This window comes from Panthera tigris, chromosome B4 (assembly GCF_018350195.1).
Source record: "Panthera tigris isolate Pti1 chromosome B4, P.tigris_Pti1_mat1.1, whole genome shotgun sequence".
In the NCBI taxonomy this organism is placed as follows: domain Eukaryota; kingdom Metazoa; phylum Chordata; class Mammalia; order Carnivora; family Felidae; genus Panthera; species Panthera tigris.
Genome location: NC_056666.1, coordinates 89073357 through 89098147, shown reverse-complemented (window position 1 = coordinate 89098147; position 24791 = coordinate 89073357). Strand labels below are relative to the sequence as shown.

Genomic DNA, 24791 nt, shown 5'->3' with positions numbered 1-24791 from the left:
AATTAATTTCTCTCTGTGTGCGTGTGTGTGTGTGTGTGTGTGTTTAAATATACATAACATAGAATTTAAAATTTTAGGGGCACCTGGCTGGCTCAGTGAGTAGTGCATGTGACTCTTGATCTCGAGATTATAAATTTGAGTCCCATGCTGGGTGTAGAGATTACTTAAAAGTAAGTCCCATGCTGGGTGGCTCAGGCGGTTAAGCCTCGGACTCTTGGTTTTGGCTCTGGTCATGATCTCACGGTTCGTTGAGTTTAAGCCCCGAGTCAGGCTCTGCGCTGAGAGCATGAAGCCTGCTAGGGATTCTCTCTCTACGCCTCTCTCTGCTCCTCCCCTGCATGAACGCGCGTGCTCTCTCTCTCAAGATAAACATTTTAGGGGCACCTGGGTGGCTCAGCCGGCTAAGCGGCCGACTTCGGCTCAGGTCATGATCTCGCGGTCCATGAGTTCGAGCCCCAGTTCGAGTCAGCTGTGCTGACAGCTCAGAGCCTGGAGCCTGTTTCAGATTCTGTGTCTCCCTCTCTCTGACCCTCCCCCGTTCATGCTCTGTCTCTCTCTGTCTCAAAAATAAATGTTAAAAACAATATTTTTTTAAAAAAATCAACATTTTTAAAAGATAAAAGAAAAAAATACTTTATAAAAAAAGAATTTAACATTTTACCCATTTTCTTTTAATTTTAGGTAAGCTCTACACCCCATGTGGAGCTTAAACTCATGACCCCAAGATCAAGAGTTGCCAGCTCTACTGACTGAGCCAGCCAGGCACCCCACATTTTACCCATTTTTTAAAGTAAACTCCACACCCGACATGGGGCTCAAACTGACCATGAGATCAAGAGTCACACGCTCTACTACGCCAGCCAGACGCCCCTCATTTTACTGATTTTTAAGTGTACAGTTCAGGGGCATCAAGTACAGCTTCACACAGTTCTGCAACATACCAACACCCATCTCCAGGCTGCTTTCACCTTCTCTAACTGAAACTCTGTATCTGTTGTATCTCCCTATTTTCCTCTCCCCCAGCCTCTGGCAACCACCATTCTACTTTATCTCTATAAATTTCACTACATTAGGTAGCTCATGTAAGTGGAATCCTGTAACATTTGTCTTTTTGTGCCTTAGCTTAAGGTCTCCAAGGTTCATCCACATTAGAGCATGTGTCAGGATTTTACTTTAGACAACTACTTTGTTGACAGCCTGGAATGGTCCATAAATTAAGGGACCAATATCATGAAGTCCCAGGTTTTCCAACGGGCAGACAGGCCCATTTCTCCAATCGCTTTTTGCTCAAGCGAGCCTTCAGCCTGTTTTTTTTCTGGTCTCTGGGCTAAAAGACACAGGCTTGTATAAACAACATTCACTGCACAAATTCAGGGCCACTCAGCATTTCCTTACCACCAGAAGATACGAGCGTTAAAGGTTCTTTATCTTTCATTTCAACTACTTTGGGAGATCTGGCAAATGGAAAAAGGAAAGCAGGAAATCACAAGCAATTTGGGAATCTTCTCTGCACTAAAAATTGGTAACATCTCTTTTTTAAAGTTATTTAGATATAACTCACGTAACCATAAAATTCACCCACGTGAAGCACACAAGTCAGTGGTTTTAGTATACTCACAATGTATACAACCATTCCCAAGATCTAAATTTACAATATTCACAGACCCAGAAATCCTATCCCCATTAGTACTTGGACCCCACTCCTTCCCATTAGGCCATCTCAAAGTTAGTATCTCGTTAACAGTCTTCCATTCCAGGGGCACCGGGCTGGCTCAGTCAGTGGAGTGTGGGACTCTCAATCTCAGGGTTGTGGGTTCTAGCCCCACGTTGGATATAGAGACTACTTTAAAATAAAATCTTTAAAAAAGTCTTACATTCCTTCTACATCTTCCAAAGTACTTAGCAAGTACTTAAAAGTCCGGTACATACCTGTCCGTCACCATCAGATGCATATACACCTATGCCACAAATAACCTCAAAAATAATTCTGTCTAGGGGCGCCTGGGTGGCTCAGTCGGTTAAGTGGCCGACTTCGGCTCGGGTCATGATCTCGCGGTCTGTGAGTTCAGGCCCCGCATCGGGCTCTGTGCTGACAGCTCAGAGCCTGGAGCCTGTTTCGAATTCTGTGTCTCCCTCTCTCTCTGACCCTCCCCTGTTCATGCTGTCTCTCCCTGTCTCAAAAATAAATAAACGTTAAAAAAAATTGTTAAAAAAAAAAAAAATAATTCTGTCTAGTAAACATTACATTCAGAAATTTTGTAAGTAGGCATATCCCAAGATCTCCTCCTCCGACAATGAGATTCCAGTTAAAAAGAGAAAAATGGGGGGGGGGGGGGGTGCGCCTGGGTGGCTCAGTTGGTTAAGCTTCTGACTTTGGCTCAGGTCATGATCTCAGGGTTCATGAGTTTGAGCCCCGTGTCGGGCTCTGTGCTGACAGCTCAGAGCCTGGAGTCTGCTTCCGATCCTGTTGTCTCCCTCTCGCTCTCTCTGCCCCTTCCCCACTCATGCTCTGTGTGTGTGTCTCTCTCTCTCTCTTGAAAGTAAAAATTTTAAAAAAAATTTTTTTTAATTTTTTTAAAAATAGAAAAAGTGTTTAAGCTAGATGTATGTTCCTAAAACAGCACCATGTTCTGTTTTTTGTTTTCTACAATTAGATAATTTTAGAAGACATAACAATGGCTAAAACAAGCATTTCAGGAGTGAACTCCTCTCCATAGCATCTAGGACTCTCTTCTCAGTCCCCTGCCTCGCCACCACCCCAGGAAACTAGATCTGGCCAGCTGTTCCATGAAGATTCCGGCCTCATTCCCTCCAAAAACAACACATACAGGCCACTGAATGATACTTCATTTGATAACGTGCATTTTTTTTTTTTAATTTTGATACCGTATCCTCTTAAATGAAGCCGTTTCAAAGAAATGGGATATCGCAGGGCACCTGGGTGGCTCTGTTGTTAAACACCTGACTTCAGCTCAGGTCATGATCTCACAGTTCGTGAGTTTGAGCCCCACATGGGGTGAGCATGAGCCCCACTTTGAGTGAGCTCGTGCCCCACTTCGGGTTAAAAACAAAAACAAAAACACAAGCCCTGTTTTCTCTCTCTCTGACCCTTGTGGGATTCTCTCTCTCTCTCTCTCTCTCTCTCAAAAAAGGGAAAAAAAGAAATGGGACATCACAAGATTTTTTTTTTTAAGGTAAACTATTTGGTCACAGAAATACTAAATACGAAATATAATACCTGTGGGACTTATGTAGATTTGAACACCTCTACAGATTTATAGCAGTGTTACTCAGAGGGAAGCATGTGCTTTGTGCACAAACCACTTTGTTAAACAGTGAACCGTCACGAACCTGTAGGTCATCCTTGAGCAGGGGCCATGCTAATCTTCTCTGCATCATTCCAATTTTAGTGTATGTGCTGAAGTGAACGTGTCCACAAACCATCTGTGAATTAAGCATCTCCCCTTGCTCTCACTTCACTCTGGAGCGGATTTCTCCTGGGATGGGTATTGGTGTCATTAGCTCTTAAGACTAGTAAGTCATGGCACTAGTAAGTAGTTTTGTTTTGTCTTTTGAATAGCATCCATGGAAGTTAATGCAAAAACAAAGATGCACATGACTGAAATCACTTACTTGGAAATGAGAGAAAGGAACCTTGGTGAATTAGTTTCAGATGGAAGATAGTTTTAATTAAAAATTAGACTAGTGGTGGGGCACCTGGGTGGCTCAGTTGGTTAAGTGCCCAACTCTTAATTTTGGCTCAGGTCATGATCTCACGGTTCATGGGTTTGAGCCCCGCATCAGGCTCTGTACTCACAGTACAGAGCCTGCCTAGGATTCTCTCTCTCCCTCTCACTTTTTGCCCCTCCCTGATTCTCACACATGCACGCACTCTCTCTCAAAATAAAATGTTTAAAAAAGAAAATTAGAATAGTGGCTAGACGATTATGCCAAGGTAGAAAATACTCCTCCTAGTGCTACTAAAGTGATTTTAGTGGGAGTCAGAATTGAGAGAACGGAGGGAAACTAGGCAATCTGACACTGGAGCGATAATATCTTTCTCCAACGTGAATTTGCTCTTGGATCCAGAGGAGCTCCACTAACAACTGCCCTCTACCAACCTGGTGATCCTGGAGGGTGAACTGGAGTTAGGACCTGGTTAGGTCATCCTCAGACATCACTCCACAGACATGCTTCTGGTTGAGTACTGAAGACACCAAGACTTTAAAGAGAATTTGGGGCCCCTGGGTGGCTCAGTCAGTTAAGTATCCAACTCTTTGATTTTGGCTCAGGTCATGATCTCACGGTCATGGGATGGAGTCTGCATCTGGCTCTGCACTGACAGCATGGAGTCTGCTTGGGATTTTCTCTCCCCCCCCCCCCCCCCACCGCTCTCTGCTCCTCCCCCGTGTGTGCATTCTCTCTCAAAAAAAAAAAAAAAAGTCTGAGCACCTACCATGAAGCAAGCAGTGTGCTACAGCATACACAGAAAGGTGGAGAAAGTTTAAAAACAATGCCTTTAAAGAAGTCACAGATCTGGTTGTACAAAGCAAAACAAAAATATGTCATCATTCAGAAAATTATACTATTCAAGAAACCTTAAGATTACACTGTTTATTCTGCCATTAGAACCTCAGCTAATTTGAAGTCACAATGCCACTCCTCTTCATCCCTATTCAAAAAGGATATTGCTGATACACTGAAAAGCATGATAATCTAATGTCTAACCACCAACTAGTCTGTTGTAAATCTCAAGCTGCTGCCTTAGATCTTCCAATATTTCAAAATAAGAACGTTTGGGGGTGCCTGGCTGGCTCAGTCAGTGCTATGTGCAACTCCAAGTCATATAGTTTACAGGACTAAAAGTAAATACTCAGAGCAGGGACTTTCCAAGGAGTGTGATTTACTGTAAGCAAATACATGTAAGAATCCATAGGAAGCACCTAAAATGGCAAATCACTTTGGTGCAAGTTTAGTGCAACTGCTTCTGTAAGGTACAGGAAGAGGCAGGACCCCTAAAACTCCCTAGTAAACATCTCATGGGGTGCAAAGGCAATTTTATTTTAGCCACAGAAGACAACTCATTAGCCAACTATTGATTAAATATTTGAATCTGATCTTCTCTGTCAGCTCAGAACTCAGCACATTATGGGAGTCATGAGATAGGGACATTGAGGCACTGCTTCAGCCTGGCTCGGAGGCTCTGCTTCCTCTTCTCCTTGGGGAGGATCAAATTTGCTCATCACGCTGGCGAAACGACAGCTGGGAGGGTGGGCCAGATCAAAGTTAACATCCAGGGGCTCAAAGAATAAGATGAATCCACGATGAACTAAAGGCACACGTAAGGTCTACACTTGTGATCCCTCCACTCCCCCTCAAAAAAGACAGAAGTATATTATTATCTTTGTAACAAGAGAGGAGTAAATGGTCCCAATCTACTTCGTGCTCGTCAAAAAAAATGCCTAATTTGGGAGATGTCTTATTTGAAGAGCAATAGTGGAAAGAGGACCAATTGAAAGACGATGGTAACAGAGGCTCTGAAAACTCCACAGGAGGAGTAAGCACTGGGGAGGTTCAGCATGGGAAAAGGAAACCAGGGAGATATGAAGCCCACTCTGCAAAAGCAAAGCCCACTCTGTGAAAGCTACACAAGGAGACAGTTTGACTTGTTTTACCAAAAAGCTTTTCCGATCTTCCAAAAACGGCTGCCTGGGAAACTGGCAAGCTCTCTGTTCTGGAAGTGTTTAAGCAGGCACATCATGACCACTTTGGAAACCAGACACATTTAATACTGCTCTCTTGCCTAGCCAGGTGTCAACATTTCCATCTTCTGACTCTCCTGGGATCTGACTGTGTCCTAGAGGGGAGCTCAAGACCCATTTTCCTTACTGATTCTAACCTGCAGCATGGGGAGGGAAAGTACATTAGAATAAATAGAGGCATTTTTAAAAATCCAAATAGCAGGGCACCTGGGTGGCTTAGTCAATTAATAGTCCAACTCTTGATTTCAGCTCAGGTCACTGTCTCCTGGTTTGTGAGTTTGAGCCCCACATCAGGCAGATTCTCTCCTCTCTCTGCCCCTCCCCAGCTCACATGCTCTCTCTCTCAAAATAAACAAAAATCCAAGTGACTGCTGTGACCCCAGAACACCCATCAAAGCTTCCAGGTAGGCCCAGCCACTGTATTTCCACGAGTTTTATGAGCAATTCTGACAACCATCCGGGTGAACCCCACCACTCTAGAGTTCCAGCCAGGAACCCCAGTCCACTTCCACAGCTACAACCAGTTTTGTGTTCATTTTCTCCAGCCCAGATCTCCCTCCTGACCCTCAGTTCGACATGGCCAACATCCTACTGCAATGCCATACCCGCTGCCCAAAGAACCTTTCCAAAGTGGGGACATATCTCAAAGGTTGCAGGGCCAGACATTCAGGAAGTGCCTCCTTGACCTGCTCCAGGTTTGAGGACCAAATTTATGCCTGCCATCAAACACAAACACCTGTTGGGAGCCCAGATTCCATCCCTTAGCCCAAAATCTAGTGCCCATCTGCGTGAGGTCCAGCCACTTTCCAAGGTACAGGTCTCATTCCTTCTACACAAAGCCTGGTACCAGGGCAGCCACAGCACATCGTCAGGAGTTTTCCTCTGCACTTTCTATGTCATGGTCAGCCATATGCATTTCCTACCTTGGGTACCTCACACAGGACTCTTAAAATTGGACTGATTTCTCATGTACTGTTTAATACTCCTAAAAGGACCTAAAAACAACCCCACGAATAAAACAAATATGGGCTTCATTTATTTTTTAAGTTATTTATTGAGAGAGAGAGAGAGAGAGAGAGGGGGGGGGGAGGGAGGGAGGGAGGGAAAGAATGAGCAGGGGTGTTGGCAGAGAAAGGGGGAGAAAGAATCCTAAGCAGGCTCCACACTCAGAACAGAGCCTGATGTGGGGCTCGATGCTACAATCCTGAGATCCCGACCTGAGCCAGAATTAAGAGTCAGCCCCTTAACCCACTGAGCCACCCAGGCACCCCGGATTTCGTTTACTGTTAATGATAAATCACATGTGGATGAATCACATGACATTGCATTGGGCAAAAGCTGTCAGCTACAGAAAAAGTATATACTCCAGATTTCATTGATATGAAGCACACAGCCTGCTTCAGATCCTCTGTTCCCCTCTCCTTCTGCCCCTCCCCCACTTGCGTTCGCACTCTTAAAAAATAAAGAAATAAACTTTAAACTAAAAGTACAGTGGTTCTAGCAGAGAGGTGAAAATATTACTGATTAGAAATGATTACAAAAGTGCTCACTTCAGCAGCACATACACTGGGGTGGGGGGGGGGGAGGAATGGACACAAAAGAACCTTCTGGGGTACCAGAAACATACTGTATTTTGAGCTGGAAATAGCTGTTAGTTGGGAGGGGCAAGAGGGGAGGGAAACTGAGGGGAAGAGACACGCATTAAGCTGTACAATTAAGATTTATACATTTTACTTTATACTAGTCATGCCTCGATTTTCAAAATTCAAATACCTACACAAATAAAGATGAGGATTCTGTGTCTGAAGATAAACCACACTCCATTCTTAACCTCAGGAACAAAATATCTTTTGTTTTGGGTTTTTGTTGTTGTTTTTGGTAAAAGATGACAGAAGGCTAGTAACAAAAAGTTTTACTTAATAAAACAACACAACTAAAGAACACAAAAACTTTCAAAATGGCAATATTTAAAAAAAAAAATTTTTTTAATGTTTATTTTTGAGAGAGAGAGCACAAACAGGGGAAGGGCAGAGAGAGGGAGAGAGAGAGAGGATCCGAAGCAGGCTGCAGGCTCTGAGCTGTCAGCACAGAGCCCGACATGGGGCTTGAATCTACAAACTGTGAGATCATGACCTGAGCCTAAGTCAGACGCTTAACTCACTGAGCCACCCAGGTGCCTCAATAAACATTTTTTAAAAAGGATAAATTCATCTGTAATACACCGTCCTGTAAATGGTGGGTAACAATACCTATCTCACAGGGTTACTGTGATAGTTGACGGAGGAGATCACATAATAAAGCACTTAATACAGTACCTATTCATCAATAGGGTCCATACTCATCACTCTTGATTTGCCATAATTATCTGTCCATCTCCTTCAATCCCTTTCAGCCCATCCCTCAAAAATTCTCAGCCCAGCAGACATTCAGTATCAGCAAAATAAACTCAGAGGCTCTTTCCTAGCATGCAAACCATCAACAATTCCCACCTGATTCCGCAACAAAATACAAAGCTGTTGAGGCTGTGTTTCTGACGCCAGTGTCTGTACAAACCTTGGGGCATACCAAGGTGTACTGGAGGTCAGGTAAATATGGTATATATACCGGAGGCAGTCTCACTTAAAACCTCGAAGAAAACGTAGGTGTTTTTAAGCAGACGTTAAGAAGGCTGCAATGTTCGCCAAGGCAGCACAAAGCACTGCTGAGAAGTCTTTGGCGCCCAGCCGCGGGCACTGAAGTGTGGTTCGCTGGCCCTCATTCTCCCTGACCCACCCACGTCCTCTCCTGCTCTCCCCGCCTTCATTTCAGGAACAGTTTTCACAGCTCGGGCACCAGGAATTTAGAATATTCCTGCTCTCTACCTTATAAAACTCTAATCAAGGTACTCCTGGCTTCTTAATGCAATTTTAACTGATGATGGCTTGGGCTATTTCCTTGAATTGTCAACACCACTCTGTCTGGCTTACTAACCCAGTAAAACAAAATATTTATTTTCAGCAAGTCGACACGCAAAAATCGAAAGAACAGGAAACTACAGTTAAGACAAACAAAATACCACAGTAAGATTAACAAACGATATGCACTTTTAAGGATGCTCTTAAGAAGTCGCCATTGTATGAAAGTGTATTTTGGACACAACCATATGCATGCCACAACGAATGGTAACTTTATTTAAATAATTAGTCAATCAAGGGGAACAAATGAAACTCTAAGAGAAACTGAAAAATCAAACTGTCCTTTTTAGGATTAACCTGCAGGAACCTCCGGCTGTTTCTACCCAGAATAAAATTCATATGCAAATTTTTTTCATTTACAAAAGAAAAACAAGACAATTATGAGAGGAAAAAAAAAAACAACACAGAAGCCAAATGAGATTTATCCTATCACCCAGAGAAGTAAACCCTTTGGGGTTTTCTTTTTCCCCTCTCTATTCTTGCATTTAACCTATACATGCCTTTTTTTTTTTTTAATGTTTATTTTACTCTTGAGAGACAGAGAGTGACAGAGCACAAGCTGGGGAGGTGAAGAGTGAGAGGGAGACACAGAATCCAAAGCAGGCTCCAACTCTAAGCTGTCAGCACAGAGCCCGACATGGGGCTCGAACTCACGAACCGTGACCTGAGCCAAAGTCAGATGTTCAACCGACTGACCCCCCCCAGGCACCTGTATACATGCCATTTTTAAAATCTTTTCCAATTAAAAAATGTCGTGAAGATCTGTGTATTGAATACTTTAACAACTGTTAATGTTTGTTGGTCAAAAGGTACAAAGTTTCGGTTCTGCGAGATGAGGTTAAAGAGTTAACATACAGGCAGGATAGGATAACTATAGTTAATATCATACTGATCCCAGGAAATATCCTACAACAGATTTCAGGTTGCTGGCATCACAAAAAATAATGGTTAACTATGAAGAAATGACACATTAATTAGCTTGATGGCGATAATTCACTGTGTATATATCAAGTCATGATGTTGTAGGTCTTAAATACGTAACAATTTTTATTTAAATGAAAATATATATAATATTTTGACATTTGAGTATTACTAGGGACTAGGCCATGACTATGCTTTTTACATGCATGACCTTCTTTGACATTCAAAACAACCTCAAGAAAGCCGTGATGACAATGATCAGTTAAGAAACTTGCCCGCACAACAATGTGAATACACTTAATGTCACTTAATTATACACTTAAAAAGTGTTAAAATGGTAAAAGTTATGTTATGTATATTTTACCATAATTTTTAAAAGAGAGAAAGAGACTCGCCCAAGGTCACACAGCTCTAAGGGGCAGCACCAGAGTCAGAATTCACAGTCTGGCTCTAGAACCTGAAGTTCTAGACACTGTAGCCTACAAATATTTTTTCTCCGATATAAATATTTTCAAATTGTTAAATGTCTGCATATTGGACAGGTTTGATGTTGGACCTTTACTCTGTTTCCAAATTTCCCACTATTAAAAACAATGCTTTGATGAGCTGCCTTAGAACAGATTTTTCATACATCCTTGGGTTTTGGGGGTTTGATTTTGTGGTTTTTGTTTTGTTTGTTTTTTTAATTTAAGGGTACGCTTTTAGAGGTAGAACTGGTAGGTCAGAGCAGAAAGCAAACAATTTAAATAACCAGGTGGATGAGCCATCAACCAAAGCTCATTTTGATCAGCTTACAAGGAAGCCAAATACAGTAAGTAGATGATTTGCAACAAGTAACTGTAATTCGATGGCTCTAAGTCTCAGGGTAAGAATGGGGGAGGGGGGACAACACGCCCGTGTGGCTCAGTTGGTTAGGTGTCCCACTTCGGCCAGGTCATGATCTCGTGGTTCATGAGTTCGAGTCCCGCGTCGGGCTCTGTGCTGACAGCTCAGAGCCTGGAGCCTGCTTCAGATTCTGTGTTTCCCTCTCTCTCTGCCCCTCTCTGCTCATGAGCGTGAGTTTGCTCACGCATGTGCTCTCTCTCAAAAATAAATAAACATTGTAAAAAAAAAATCAATAAACATTAAAAAAATATTTTAAAAAAAGGAGAATCACTAGAAATTCAGAGAGTCACAAAGGAGGCTGTCCATGACTAAAGAAATGCTGCTATTGAAGAACACATTAACTGCCCATGAAATGTCCCTTGGAGTCCCCACCCTGACAGCTGTTCAGACTCGTGGGACCCCACCTCCACAGGGGTTCCCATTTGTTCTCTACTTTGACCATCACCTGCTTTAAAGTTCTTAGTTCAAACTAGCAGGACAGTGAAGAATATGTAAGAGGCCCTAAGATTAATCAGTCGGTGATCTGATCGACATTAAATCCGCATAAGTGCAAAGCTCACCCCTCACCCCCTCTCCTACAATGGCAAGGAGACCTTTCATGTTGTATTCCGGCATAAAGTTTCTGTCAATAATGACTCATCATAGAACTTGTAACCAAGATCCATGAGAAGTAGCTCTCTTACGCATTCCTGCCAGAAGGAAATAAACGTTTGGAGAAACAACTAAACCATAATAGCAAATGGTTTTAGGATCTTACTGAAAAGAAGAGTTACATAAAAGTTCCTTTAAGAGATGTGGGGAAAACATGAAGAAACTGATATTATCAGCCTAAAGCCAGTCCAACAGGTCTCTTGGAAACCACAAACTAAACCTAGGCAGCTTGAGGAAGGCTATAAGAAAACCTAACCGAACCCCCCACCCCCCCTTTGCCCAAAGGGAACACTCCCCAGGTTATTCCAAAAAGATGCCATCAGGATTTATGCCATTCTTCATTCCCTTCTACTTGATCACTTTGAGACAGAAAGAGGACTGAAGAAGTTTTCAGTACAGCATGGACACTAAAGTTAATAATACTGCAGCATATATTTGAAAGTGGCTCAGAGAGGAGCAGTTAAGGTAGTTAAGTTCTCCTGACAAGAAAAAAAACAAGGTACTGCCATTTGATGATCATTTTGCAACATATACAAATAATGAATCATTACTGGTCTACAACTGAAACTTACACACATCAGTTACACCTCAAATATGTTTTTTAGTTTAAAAAGACAGTTTCAAATAAATTATAGAAAATTTAAACACCACAAAAAAATGTTATTATCTACTCAAAAGTCTCCCCTGCCCCACCAAGCCATTCTTCCTGCACCTTCAGGTGAGCACAGATGACCAAAGAAATACAGTTTAGGAATTTCTTTTTTATAGTCTTTCTTTGCGATTTTAGGTGATGATATGCAACCATATATCCAGTTAAGTGGAATTTTACACAAATCACTGAAGTTACCAACCATTAACACATAATAAATATTATCTTCTGTATTCCAACTTGTCCCCAAACCACAAGTTTCCACAGGTCCATTACAGTTTCAAGAAAATATTAGCATACAAGTTAAAAAGAAATAATTAAATCCTCAAGCTTCCCAATTCAAAGATGGAACTGAAGTACTAACCCAATGAACATGAAGATACACATTCCCTTCCCTGTGACTAAGCGATTCCACTCCTGGGGATTACAACCTACAGAAAAGTTTCCCATACACGTGAAAGGAGGCACGTAAAGAAGTGTATTGCAATGTCATTTGTAATAGAGAAAAATGGGAGGAAATAGTAATTAAATGTACATCAACAGGAAAATGGACACACTGTAGTGTATAGCAATTAAAAAGAATGAACTAGAGTAGCAAGAATCTCAAAAACAAAGCTAACAATAGACGTTGAGCTACAGAAGAAAACAGGCAATAGGACACTACAGCCAGAAGTTTAAAAAAAAAAAACACGTAAAGTAACACTCAACTATTGATGATTAATATTTACATAGACACCAGTAATTAAAGTATTAAATACATGGACAGCAATGATAAACAACTGGAGAGAAAGGGAGGGGGAGCAAACACGGAGCTAGGAATACCCAGGGGCTTCAACTACATCTGCAACGTGTTATCTTTAAAGTTGGATGATCACCGGGGGCGCCTGGGTGGCTCAGGTCATGATCTCACAGTTTGAGCCCCGCGTCGGGCTCTGTGCTGACAGCTCAGAGCCTGGAGCCTGCTTCGGATTCTGTGTGTGTGTGTGTGTGTGTGTGTGTGTGTGTGTGTGTGTGTGTGTGTCTGCCCCTTCCCCACTCATGCTCTGTCTCTTTCTGTCTCAAAAATAAACATTAAAAAAAAAAATTTTAGGTTGGACGATCAGCTATAAAGGCATTCATATACTTTTACATAATCACTGTATTCTGAATAACTGTATTGTGAATTACTGTACTATGAATTACTATATTCTGCATGACTTTAGTTTTTTTTTAAGTTTATTTACTTTGAGAGAGATAAAGAGAGTTGGGGAGGGGCAGAGAGAGAGGGAGAGAGAGAATCCCAAGCAAGCTCCTACTTACTATCAGCATTGCTGAGCCCTGGCATGGGACTAAAATCCATGAACCATGAGATCATGATTTTAAGATCTATCCCAATCTCACAGATACACTTTGTAGTGTTTCTAGAAAGTCACCACTCATTCTGTGCACCTATCTCTGGAGACCACCCCTATTAGAGACACATGCCATTCCTGAAAATTCATGTTTTTGAGGCAATCTAAACCTTTTCCAAACACACATCAGTGCTTCTTCTACAGAAAAATAAGTTGCACACCCAGTCACTGGCTGAACTTCTACCCTTCCAAAACCCAAATCCAAGTGTCTACAACCTCCAAGAAGTACTCCTAATTAGGTCTGCCCTTTTCTATTCAGCCTCTTGGTGCCACTCACTCAACAAGAGTTGTACAAAACCAATAAATCAAGGGTACTATTATATTTATTTTAAATGTCTCTTAAATGTATTTAATCTCTTCTGAGTTGTTCTGTGCTCATTTATTACAGCTGTTACCATTCACAAACTGCATATTATATGTTGGTCTCCTCATATAATCCCAGAGAGTTCCTTATAAGGAAGGGAGAGTCTTTTATAATAACCCAATTGTATGTAGTACTAAACCCTGTGCATGGTCCGTGCTCAACAATACGTACTGCAAACATCTGAGCAATCTCAGTGTGCCAATAAGGATGTGAATGACTCAATTTTTGGAACTCACCCAGATCCTTTACATTTTCTTTCTGAGAATATATAGCAATATAGAACCAGCCTCTAGAACTTCATTTTCCACTCCTTGAAACAAATCTCCAAAGCTTATTAATCGCAGACTGCTCTTTAAATCACAACAAACCAGACAGAAATCCCCAATTTCTTACAAGTTGTGACATTCATTACAACCACTATCATTTACACCCGTGTAGTGCATATATATGCACTTTGTTAGATGATAATGTACACAACCGGTATGAAAACAAGAATGCTAGAAATTCAAAAGGTAACGTCAAAGTACAATATATGCAAATCTATACATACATTTGTAGGGATTTCACAGTAAATCTTGATATCCAAGGAGACACTGCCTTATCTGGTTCCCATCCCCCTCTCCTATTCCACTACTTGAAACAAGTCTACCCAGGCTTAATTTAACCATAAGCCTATGACTTCCCTTCCCATTGTCCCCCCCCAACCCCCGGCCCAAGCTCCAAGCACTAAGCACTGACTTTTGCTAATGTGGCACAGTCACCCCAACGAGACTGCTGCTTTCCCTATTCTTCATCGCTTTCTTAAAGCATGGGTTCTTACACCAGACTGCCCATTTTCTAACCCTAGTTCCTCTGTTTACCAGCTACTGTGACCTTCTTTGTGCCTCTTCTCTACAAAGAGAATATCCACGCCTACCTCACTGGGTTAGTGTGAGGAGGAAATGAACCAATAAATGGACAATGCATTGAGCCATCGTTGTTATCAACAGTAAGAGTATCCCTTCCACGTGCATCAACAATGGTCTCTTTATAGCTGAAAAGAAAAACTGGACTGTCTACTCCACTACTCACAACACTTCGCTTCTGACACCAGAGATGCGGGGCTTTCCCTCACACCAAGCAAGCAATTCTTCGGTTCTCTGCAGACACCCACCCGGTGTCCGTCCTACAATTCAACTCCATTCTGACACCATCCACCTGGGGTTAGCATAGATACCACAAGTGAATTTAAGAGCTTAGTCCCACAAGACACCTTCTACACACACACTTCACATGCAATCGCAAATCCAGATCGTTATCTATGCTTATAACTGCCCAGGCATAAATCAGGGATTCCCATGACGCCCTTCTCAGGTTCAGCCATTTGCTAGGATGGCCCACAGAACTCAGGTAAGTACTCTAATCACTATTACCTGTTTGTTTGTTTGTTTTTTTACAAAGGCTACAATTCATGAACAGCCAAGAGATACACAAGAGGAGGTAGGTGGGAAGGGGCCCAGAGCTTTCACGACCTCCCCACAAGTGCCACTCCCCCTTCACCTCCCATGTTCACCAACCCAGAAGCTCTTCCAAATTCCTTCCATTATATATACTACACGTCACAATATCACAATGGCTCTTTATGACTTTCTACTAGACTGCATGCTCTGGAGGTGGGATATTGGCCTTCCTTCTCTTTAAATCCCAGGGCCAAGCACAACACCAGCTATAAAGCAGGCACCCAATAAATGTTTGTTGAGACCACGGAAGCAGGAAAGTAATCTCTCTGCTACAGCATAAACCATACAGTAGTTGCAGATAGTTCAGAAAAAAGTAGGAGGGGGCTAGGGACAATAACCGGAACCACCCACATCCCCACACAAATTCTAGAGCACCCACTGCACTGTCGGAACTTCCAAAGGATCTCAAAAGTTTACTTCCGGGCGCCTGGTGCCTCAAGCCGGTTGAGTGTCAGATTCTTGATTTTGGCTCAGGTCAAGATCCCAGGGACGTGGGATGGAGCCCGCGTTGGGCTCTGTGCTAAGCATGTAGCCTCTTTCTCTCCCTCTGCCCCTTTCGGCAGGCTCATGAGCTCTTTAAAGGCTTTATTTCCCCCTCCCCCCAAAAAAGGGGGGGGGCGCGCCTGGCTGGCTCAGTGGAAAGAGCTTGAGCCCCATGTTGGGTGTAGAGATTACTTAAATAAAAATAAAATTAAAAGGAAAAAATAAAGACTTCTCCTTAGTAAACATTTCCACAGATCAACAGGATTGTGTGCTTCTACATTTTGGGAAGGAAAACAGAAAAACGTGGATTTTATGGAAGATCCAAAGTAAGGCTCTACAAACCAGTATTGAGCTAAATATAAATTGTAATCAGCATATTTCCTGAAAACCACTTTAGTTGTTTTTTTTTTTTAATCCATCTAAGGACACTGCATTAGAATATTAATTATTAGGTATCCATTGATGTCAAGCCTGAGGAATACAATCCAGTGATACCACACTCAGACAGTATATTTCATATTCAAAGAAGTTTCAAAAATACAACCAGCTAGTCCCCAGTTTTCTCAAGTTTCTTATCAAAAATAATAAACAGAGATTAAGAAAGGGATTTTGACCTGATAGAAAAAAAAAGAAAACAATCAAGATAAAAACACTTCTATCGAAACTTCTTGAATTTATTTCCTAACATCTTTTTGTCATTAATTTTGAGCTATTTGGGGGGCGGTGGGGGGGGGGGGGAGGGGGGTTGGGTCACATCCACATTCTGGTCATCAAAGGCTTTATTCTAAGAAAGTTAATAATACACTGAAATGGTCTAAGAAGTTTGCTTTCACAGTCCATATCCACATCAGGATTTATTTTTCTCTTGTTCCTTCAAATAAATCTTAACCACTTCCAATTCAAGGATGATGACCTCATGCTTCCGATCTCTCTTGCAGGGACCTCTGTCTTGAGCTTCAGAATCCTGATTCTCGTAGCCAGCTGGGTGCTACACAAACGCTCTGTAAATGTGCCTGAAATTGAACTATCCCACCACCTGGCTAGACCTGCCTCTCTTCCTCCTGTGTTCTCCAGTTCCCCATCGGCAGGGCCATCCTCTCAGCTGTCCCCCCCCCCCCCCCCACACACACACACCTTTTTCCTCCTCTCTCCCCCCGCTTGGTCAATCAGTCAATCTCAGGAATCAGTCAACCTCAGAAATCCACACCTCTCCCACTGCAACTGCCCCATTTCAAGCCCTAATGACCGTCACCCAGGTTACCGCAATGGCCTCCCGAACAATACCCCTGCTTCTCTCTAAACTCTTCCATAAACTGCTCTCAGCTCCCAAATTCTAGATCTGACCCCGTTACTTCTCCCTAAGTGGCTCCTCCCCACCCAGGAGATGCAATCCAAAGTCCTCAGCCTGACAAACAAGGCCCCTTTAGAGCCGGCTTCCTTCCCCAGTCGTTCACCACACCCACCACACCCGCAGGTGTGTCCTTCCCCCGACAGCTCCACCCAGAAGGCCACCTGCTCCCCCAGACACACCACAGAGCTCCCCTTCTGCTTCTGTGCCTCCGGCTTTCTCTCCACACAACAGCACTTGCACATGCATATCCACCTGCTTGGTCAGTGCCCATCGGCCACGACTCAAACTTCTAGTCACCCCCACCCCCCAACCCCGTATCAGGTGCAAGTTTACCAGACTTAACCCTGCCCGCCTTCTCCAAGAGGACCCACCTGCTTTCTAAGCAGTCCTCCACCACTTCCGGTCCAAACACCACCCCTTCCGCTGCAAAGGCAGCCATTTCCTTGAGGGAACCCTAGTGCCTCACCCGTATCCCCATCCGCCTTCTTTCTACTCAGGTCGCTCATCTAAAAATGATGCCAACACACCAACGACTCCCTCGCCCCATGGACTCATTTTAGGGCACTCTCCTTTGTAAGAGCGAGCAGTTTGCACCCACTTTTCCTGTCTCTTCCGTAGCTGTTCAGTCCTCCTCCCTCTGCAGTCCGACTGCCTCTCCAGTTTTCCGAAGAGGCTCTCCTCAAGGCCTCCAGAGGCTCCTACTGGCTCAACTCCAGTCCCTGGCCTTTCTGCGTGCTGCACTTGCCCTACTGACCACGTGCCTGTTCTTGAGGCGGCCCATCCCTGGGCTCCCAGAACACCATTCTCCTGGCTTTCTTCACCTCTCGAGTCACTCACTTTGGTTATCTCTGGAGACACACCCTTCTTCTCTGCCTACCCTTTAAATGCAAGGAGCACCTGGAACACTCAGTTGGTTGAACATAGGACTTTGGCTCAGGTCGTGATCTCACCGTTGGTGGGTTTGAGCCCTGTCTGCGGCTCACCACTGGTAGTGGCAGCCTGCTTGGGATTCCCCCACCCCCACCCGCCCTCTCTCTCTCCGCCCCTCCCCCACTTGCAAGCTCTCTCAAAATAAAGAAACTTATAAGCAAACTTATGAATGAATGAATGCATGCCGGTGTATCCTCCTTGCTTGGGTCCCCCTCCTCCCATGGCTTCAACAAATCCCAGAGCTCTCTCCCCAGATCAGCTATACCTCCAAGAAGCTCAGGGAACACTGACACCCTACCGACAGCTCAAAAAAAATACACCCAGATTCATTCATTCGTTATTTATTGACTGCCTGGAGTCAATACACGGTCTGAACTTACCCTCCCTCCCCAATCTCCTCTTTCTTCCATATTCCCTTAATTGGCAAGTGATGACATCACCTTCCCAGTCACCCAAGCCAAGAAACCCACAACTCATCCCTGTCCTCGTTCTCACCACCCCCCAGTACCCACATCCAGACCTACCCCATCCCAATTCACCAATATCTGCAACCTGGCCCCTCTTCCGCTTCATCCCCACTCTCACTGCCTTCCTTCCACCTCAGTAACTGGGCAGCCACGGAGGCCTAGCTAGAAGTCACTCCTGCAAGTCCCGATAGCCACAAAGAACAGGTCAGTACTTTGCACGGCTTTTTAGCTTCATGTGTCTACCTTTTGGGGGGGACATAAATTATGCAGCTGGGGAAACCCACTGCTTCACACTTCAGCCCACATTTCCTTTTCTGATCACTAGAATTGTTAAAATCAATCACTGCCTAAATGAATGTAATGCCTATATGCAAACTCAGAGATACTTCAAATAATGTTTAATAACTGTAACATTAAGGGTCTGGAGTCTTGATACTCTGCTTGCCACAAAATGGTAATGCAACATTTTAGTTCACCTAAACCATTTTGACAACACTCATTTTCATAGAGCCTACATTTCAAATTAAAAAGAACACAAATGTGAGCAGCTACTAAATCTGCCATCTCTTTGTATTATCGTATCACACATTTTCCAAATCTAAAATGCACCACAGGGGCAGCAGGGTGGCTCAGTTAGTTAAGCCTCAGACTTCGGCTCAGGTCATGATCTCATGGTTCGAGAGTTCGAGCCCCGCATCGGGCTCTGTGCTGACAGCTCAGAGCCTGGAACTTGCTTCAGATTCTGTGTCCCTCTCCCCCTGCCCCTCCCCTGCTCACGCTCAGTTTCTCTGTTTCTCAAAAATAAACAAAACATTGAAAAAAAAATTTTAATAAATAAGTAAATAAATAAAATGCACCACAGAATTTCAGGGACACTACAATGTGCTTAATGAAAAAAATGGGAGTCGCTACAAAAATAATTTTTTTGTGATTTCCATTCCTAAAAACAAAGCTTCCTATAATTATGTGTTTAAGTATGTTCCTTCTAGCTAATTGCAGAAAACCAGACTCTTCACATTAAAAGGAACCATTCCACCCAGGCCATTCCTTTAGAGTTAGTTATGTCTTTCTAAATTATCAATAATCCCTCAAATGTTTAAAAGTCAAATTTTAAAGAAATATCTTTCCCTATGGGGTCTTGCTGAAATATCTCCTGAAGTCTGTATGAAATTAGAAACAGATGAAAGTTCTAAATAAATTGCTCAGATTGAAAATAATTCTTCTTGGGAATGACAATGTCTCAATTATGAATCAGGTTAATCATCACATTCACGAATCATTCAATATGGCCTCTATAAAGCAAAGATCCCTAGCCCTCTAGAGTTTTCATTCTTGTCAGGGAGGCGATACTTAAATATGCCTGTAGCAATCAGAGGACAAGACATTGTTGTAAGAAATGAGCCTTGAACTGGATATCCATGGATCAGTGAATGGAGAAGCTGAGTAAAGCACTCTACACAGGGTGTGGGCAAGGGGATAGAAGCCTCTGGAAGCCTCACATTTGGATATATTGTATTAGGCAAAAGACTGAGGTTTTATAATAGAATTTAAAAAAAAAACGATTTGGAACATTTACCTGGCAAGGGTCAATGCAGACCAACTGGAATACAAGAGACACTGGAAACAAAAGACAACATTTAATCTTCCAAAGGAAATGAATACACTTCCCTCACTCCCAAATGTGAATGCACACCTGCCTGTAAGCACTCGTCCTTCAGTAAGCACGGGGGCTAAATTACCCACACTACCCTAGCATTCTCTGTAAGCACAAGACTCTCCTACATTCATCCTGCCCAGTTTCTTTCTGGTGGGCTCCTTCTTAAATAGTTCTTGACATCATGTTTACAACTCCTGCAATAATTAAGGCTTTCCTTTGGCTTGCATGAAACCCATTCTTGTTGGAACTATATAGGGATGAATTCAATAAACCACCAGGACCCCCTTGATTTCTTACCCAAGACATTCCCTCTTTAGGAAAAGGAATAATTCATATTCTACTCATATTCCACATATTCTACTCATTTCTCAAACACCCATGACTAACCAATTCACTTAAGTTCAACCCCACCCAACCAGATATGACCTAATACAGCTATTTCCTAACTAATTCATTTGGCATCGCAATACATTTCATGGAATCCCTTTCAAGCCCTTTATCACCGTTACTTTCCCTCCAATCAAGAATTCAGCTCTAGAATAAATCAGCCATTAAATTCCAAAGCTACTTCTTTGGAACAAAGTAGAGGCCTAGGACCCAGGTCTCCACATCCCCAGCCCAATATATGTTCCGTTTCGCCTAAATGGCTCACTTTCACATGATACAGAATCTATTACCATTATTTATTTTAGGATTACTCCCCTTGAAAAAAAAAAAAAAAAAAAAGAAACATGTTTCACTGCTTTCAACCAACTTATTTTTCTTGATTAGGATTCTGACACAAATCTGACCAAATGAAAACCACGTGGTCAATTAACGAATAATGACAGGGCACCTGGCTGGCTCACTCAAAGGAGCATGTGACTCGATTTCAGCACTCGGGGAGTTGGAGCCCCACATTGGGTGTAGACATTACTTAAAAATAAAATCTTTAAAAAGTAAATAAAAACAAATAACAATAGACCCCACTTGGTGCCCTGTGCCAAGTACCACACTAGCAATGAACATCTAGTGGTGAACAAGACAGAAATGGCCTGCCCTCATGAAGCTCACAGACAGGATAATCTGGAAGGCCTAAAACTAAATTTACTCAAGCCCCTGATGCATTCAATCAATAATAAGAATGGAATATCGTCTTTCTCCAAAGCATCAGAGTGCTTCATAAACACAATTCATTCATAAGGTAATTTAAACTTGCTGCTTAGATATAAAATGCTCAGGTCATCCAGGGTGCCTGGATGGCTCAGTTGGTTGAGAGTGGGACGCTTGATTTCGGCTCAGGTCATGACCCCAGGGTCATGGGATCGAACCCCACATCAGGTTTCATGCTGAACATGGAGCCTACTTGGGATTCTCTTTCTCCTTCTGCCCCTCGCCCCTCTCCCCAGCTCGTGCTTTCTGTCCAAAAATATTACCAAAAAAAAAAAAAAAAAAAAAAGTTCAGGTCCCCAAATACAAATCACCATTTTGCAGATAAAAAGAGACATACTTGGGGGCGCCTGGGTGGCTCAGTTAAGCAACCAACTTCAACTCAGGTCATGATCTCACAGTTGTGAGTTCAAGCCCCGCATCAGGCTCAGAGCCTGTAGCCTGCTCAGATTCTGTGTCTCCCTCTCTCTCTGTCCCTCCCCTGCTCACACACTGTCTCTCTGTCGCTCTCTCAAAAATAAACAAACATTAAAAAATTTTTAATGAAAATCAAAATTAACAAAATATACATGAATGAGATGGGGGAATAAATTCATTTTTCAATAACCATTTATCAAGTATCACCTCCAATACTACCATAGGTTGAGAATTTAAAATCAATTTATAAGACACAATATATGTTAAGGAAACAATTTTATACTAGTCTCTAAACACTAATATTTGCAATTATGTAACAATTCATAACTTGGGAGTACTTTCACACACATTATCTTATATAACCCCTCTAGAATATGTTTTAAAGATTAACAAGCTGATACTCAAAAAGTTAAGGAACCTTTTCAAAGCTCCCAGAGCTAGTGAATGACAGATTCAAAATCAAGATGATTTCCCAATTCTAGATCCCTAGACTTTCCCATCATATCACACTATCTTAGAGCTCCTATGAAATTGTTTTTAATGAATAATGCTAATACTACTAGAAATAATAGTCAACATTTATTGAATATGTACTCACATGCTGGATAATGTCCCAAGTCTTTTATATTAACAAGAGAATATTTACGTAGGAGTATCAGTAAAATTTACGGTTCAGCTAAATTTACAATGGAAGTGATTAAAAATATTCACAATGGCATTCAGAATATAAAGCCAGCTTTAGACAACCAATTTATTGTAAGAAACACAACCAAAGGAAGGGGAGGCTGGGGACAGAGAGGGAATGGCAAACCCCAAGAGGCTCACATGGTCTGAAGGAAGAGGTTTCCCACCAGATTCCAAAACCCATGCCAGTTTTATAGAGCATAAATGGACTCTGAAGAGTTAGCCAAACAGATCACGTGACTCACTGAGCTTCTTTAATGCCTGTGTTCAAACTGTGCACAAGCGAAGCTTACTTCCGAACTATGGATGTGTCCAGCAATGCTCAAACACTGAGTGGGAGACCAGAGGGCTGGGAGCCCAGCCACAGCGCGTGGAAATGGATTCAAAGGACAGCAACACATCCCCTTTGCCGTGAGGTACTCAGTTCACATAAAGTACCCCATTCAATTTGATCTCATGAAAACCAGAAACAAGACAGTGACTAAGTCCCTAAACAATGAGCACAAGGCAATTTACACCTTCTGGAGGAAAAAGGGAAGCCCCCCAGGAAGAAGCAAAAATCTGTCACCAGGTCAAGCCAGTAGCCTCCAGCAGAAAACTGCAGCCAGAATCCTGCAGCCAGAGGCAGATAAGAGAGGGAGAAAAGGAAGTTGAAAGAAAAAAGGAGGAGAAAAGAAACAAACTTCAGTGTGTTAAGGTATACACCAACTCTTGAGCAAAAGAACCACATTTTCCTATGTCCGATCTCTCTTTCCACTGGGGTGGCTAACTTTAAGGGGAAAAAAGACTTTAGTAAAGACTTTGATAGGTGGCCTCAGGCTTGGTCAGGAGACAACAACTCCTTTACCAGAAAACAAAAGCACTACAGTGAGACTGAAAGTGGTTTCAAAAAGAAAAAAAAATTTTTTTTTTAAGCCTCCAGCAATGACTAAAGCTTCCTCCTGATCAAGGACATTGAGATTCCCAATTTCTTTTGGTCAATAAATCCAAAGTGACGCACCTAATTACCTTTCATTCTTTGACTTCAACTCTCCCAGGCACGGCCAGTTCTCCATTCAGCCCAAAACTCAAATGAAATACATGACCAAATGTGGAAGAACCTTTTAAAAATAAAAGGTAATTTTTTTTTAATTGCTAATACTTATTACTGTTTATATGTGCCAGGCATGCTGCTACTTTACAGATGAGGAAATCAAGGCTCAAAGAGGTGCAAGGACTTGCCCAAGATAATGGTGGGCAGATTTAAACCCAGGCTGCCTTACACAGCTGCTTATTATTAATCAAGGACACACATCCTTTTAGCCCATAACAAAATCCAGTTCCCCCCCCCCCTTTTTTTTTTTTTTTTTTTTTTTTTTTTTAATAGCCCTCACCAGAAAAGATCAAGATCCACTGTTAATTAAAACTGTTCAGGGGCGTCTGGGTGACTGACTCAGTCAGTTAAGCATCCCACTTCGGCTCAGGTCATGATCTCACTATGAGTTCAAGCCTATGAGTTCAAGCCCCACGTCCGGCTCTGTGTTGACAGCTCGGAGCCTGGAGCCTGATTCGGATTCTGTGTCTCCCTCTCTCTCTGCCCCTCCCCTGCTCTCACTCTCTCTCTCAAAAATAAACATTAAAAATAAAATTTAAAAAAACTGTTCAGAAGTACCTCCAGTGTGAATGAATTTTACGCTGATTTGCTGATTTGGGTGCTATAGTTGACTTTTTGAAAGGTATTACTTTCCCCTACATAACCTACCTCCAGTCCCCTGCACCAAATGGCAGGAATAATTGCACTCTGGGTACAGTTCATAGAGCAAATTTCTCTAGCACAGACCAGCAGGACAGCCAAGAATCAAACCCCACACCTCAGCACAGTACATCACCACCACACTCCTTCCCCCCCACCCCCACCCCCAGGGCACTACGTGGGCCTGGTCATTAGAGAAAGCAAGAAAGCAATTTTCAAACTTCAGAAAGATCTGAAAGGGCAGTGACTCTCCCCCAAAGGAAAACTGGCAAGAAAAAGCTATCCACGAGCCTGTTTAAACAAACAGAAACAGACCTTAAATGGACAAAAGTAATATTATTGTTTCTTTAAACCACCTACATAATATTTACATTTTCCCATAGCTGGGAAATCACGGACTACAGTCAAATACCTCTGAATTCACCTCCGCAGTGCCATTAAAACCTGGATCTGGTGAAGGTCTAAACCAATAAAACTTCTGTTGGTTTAATTTCTCATTTCCAAGTTCCACTGAAATTAAAGTCCAAATAAATCAACTGAATGTTAATTATCTTGGAAAGCTCCATTAACTATAAAACACGATGGAATGTTAAACATTTTTAGTACTGCTATTTTTTCCCTATGTAATGCATACAGCTTTTTTATATTTTCATAAAAGTGTTTGGTCTTTGTTTGGCTGCTCAAGAACTGTATCAACTACACATAAATTTCTAGGACTTCACTGGCGAAGTATCAAAAAAATATTCCTCGAAACAAGCATTTGTAGGAAATTTTCAGAGTAAACTTGTTTGAGTTGCCTAAGAATATGAGGATTAAGGCGGCTTCATAATCCATCTAAAGTCAGA

The 24791-nt window shown here is 42.4% G+C and overlaps 1 protein-coding gene and 1 non-coding gene across 2 annotated transcripts in view; both read right to left on the bottom strand.

Annotated features, from left to right (window-relative positions):
- The window catches only part of RASSF3 (Ras association domain family member 3), a 74842-nt gene that overhangs the window by 37642 nt on the left and 12409 nt on the right, over positions 1-24791 (bottom strand). The window lies entirely within an intron of this gene.
- Positions 3328-3429, bottom strand: LOC122240626. The gene has a single exon (XR_006220405.1). It is a non-coding gene; the product is annotated as a U6 spliceosomal RNA (small nuclear RNA).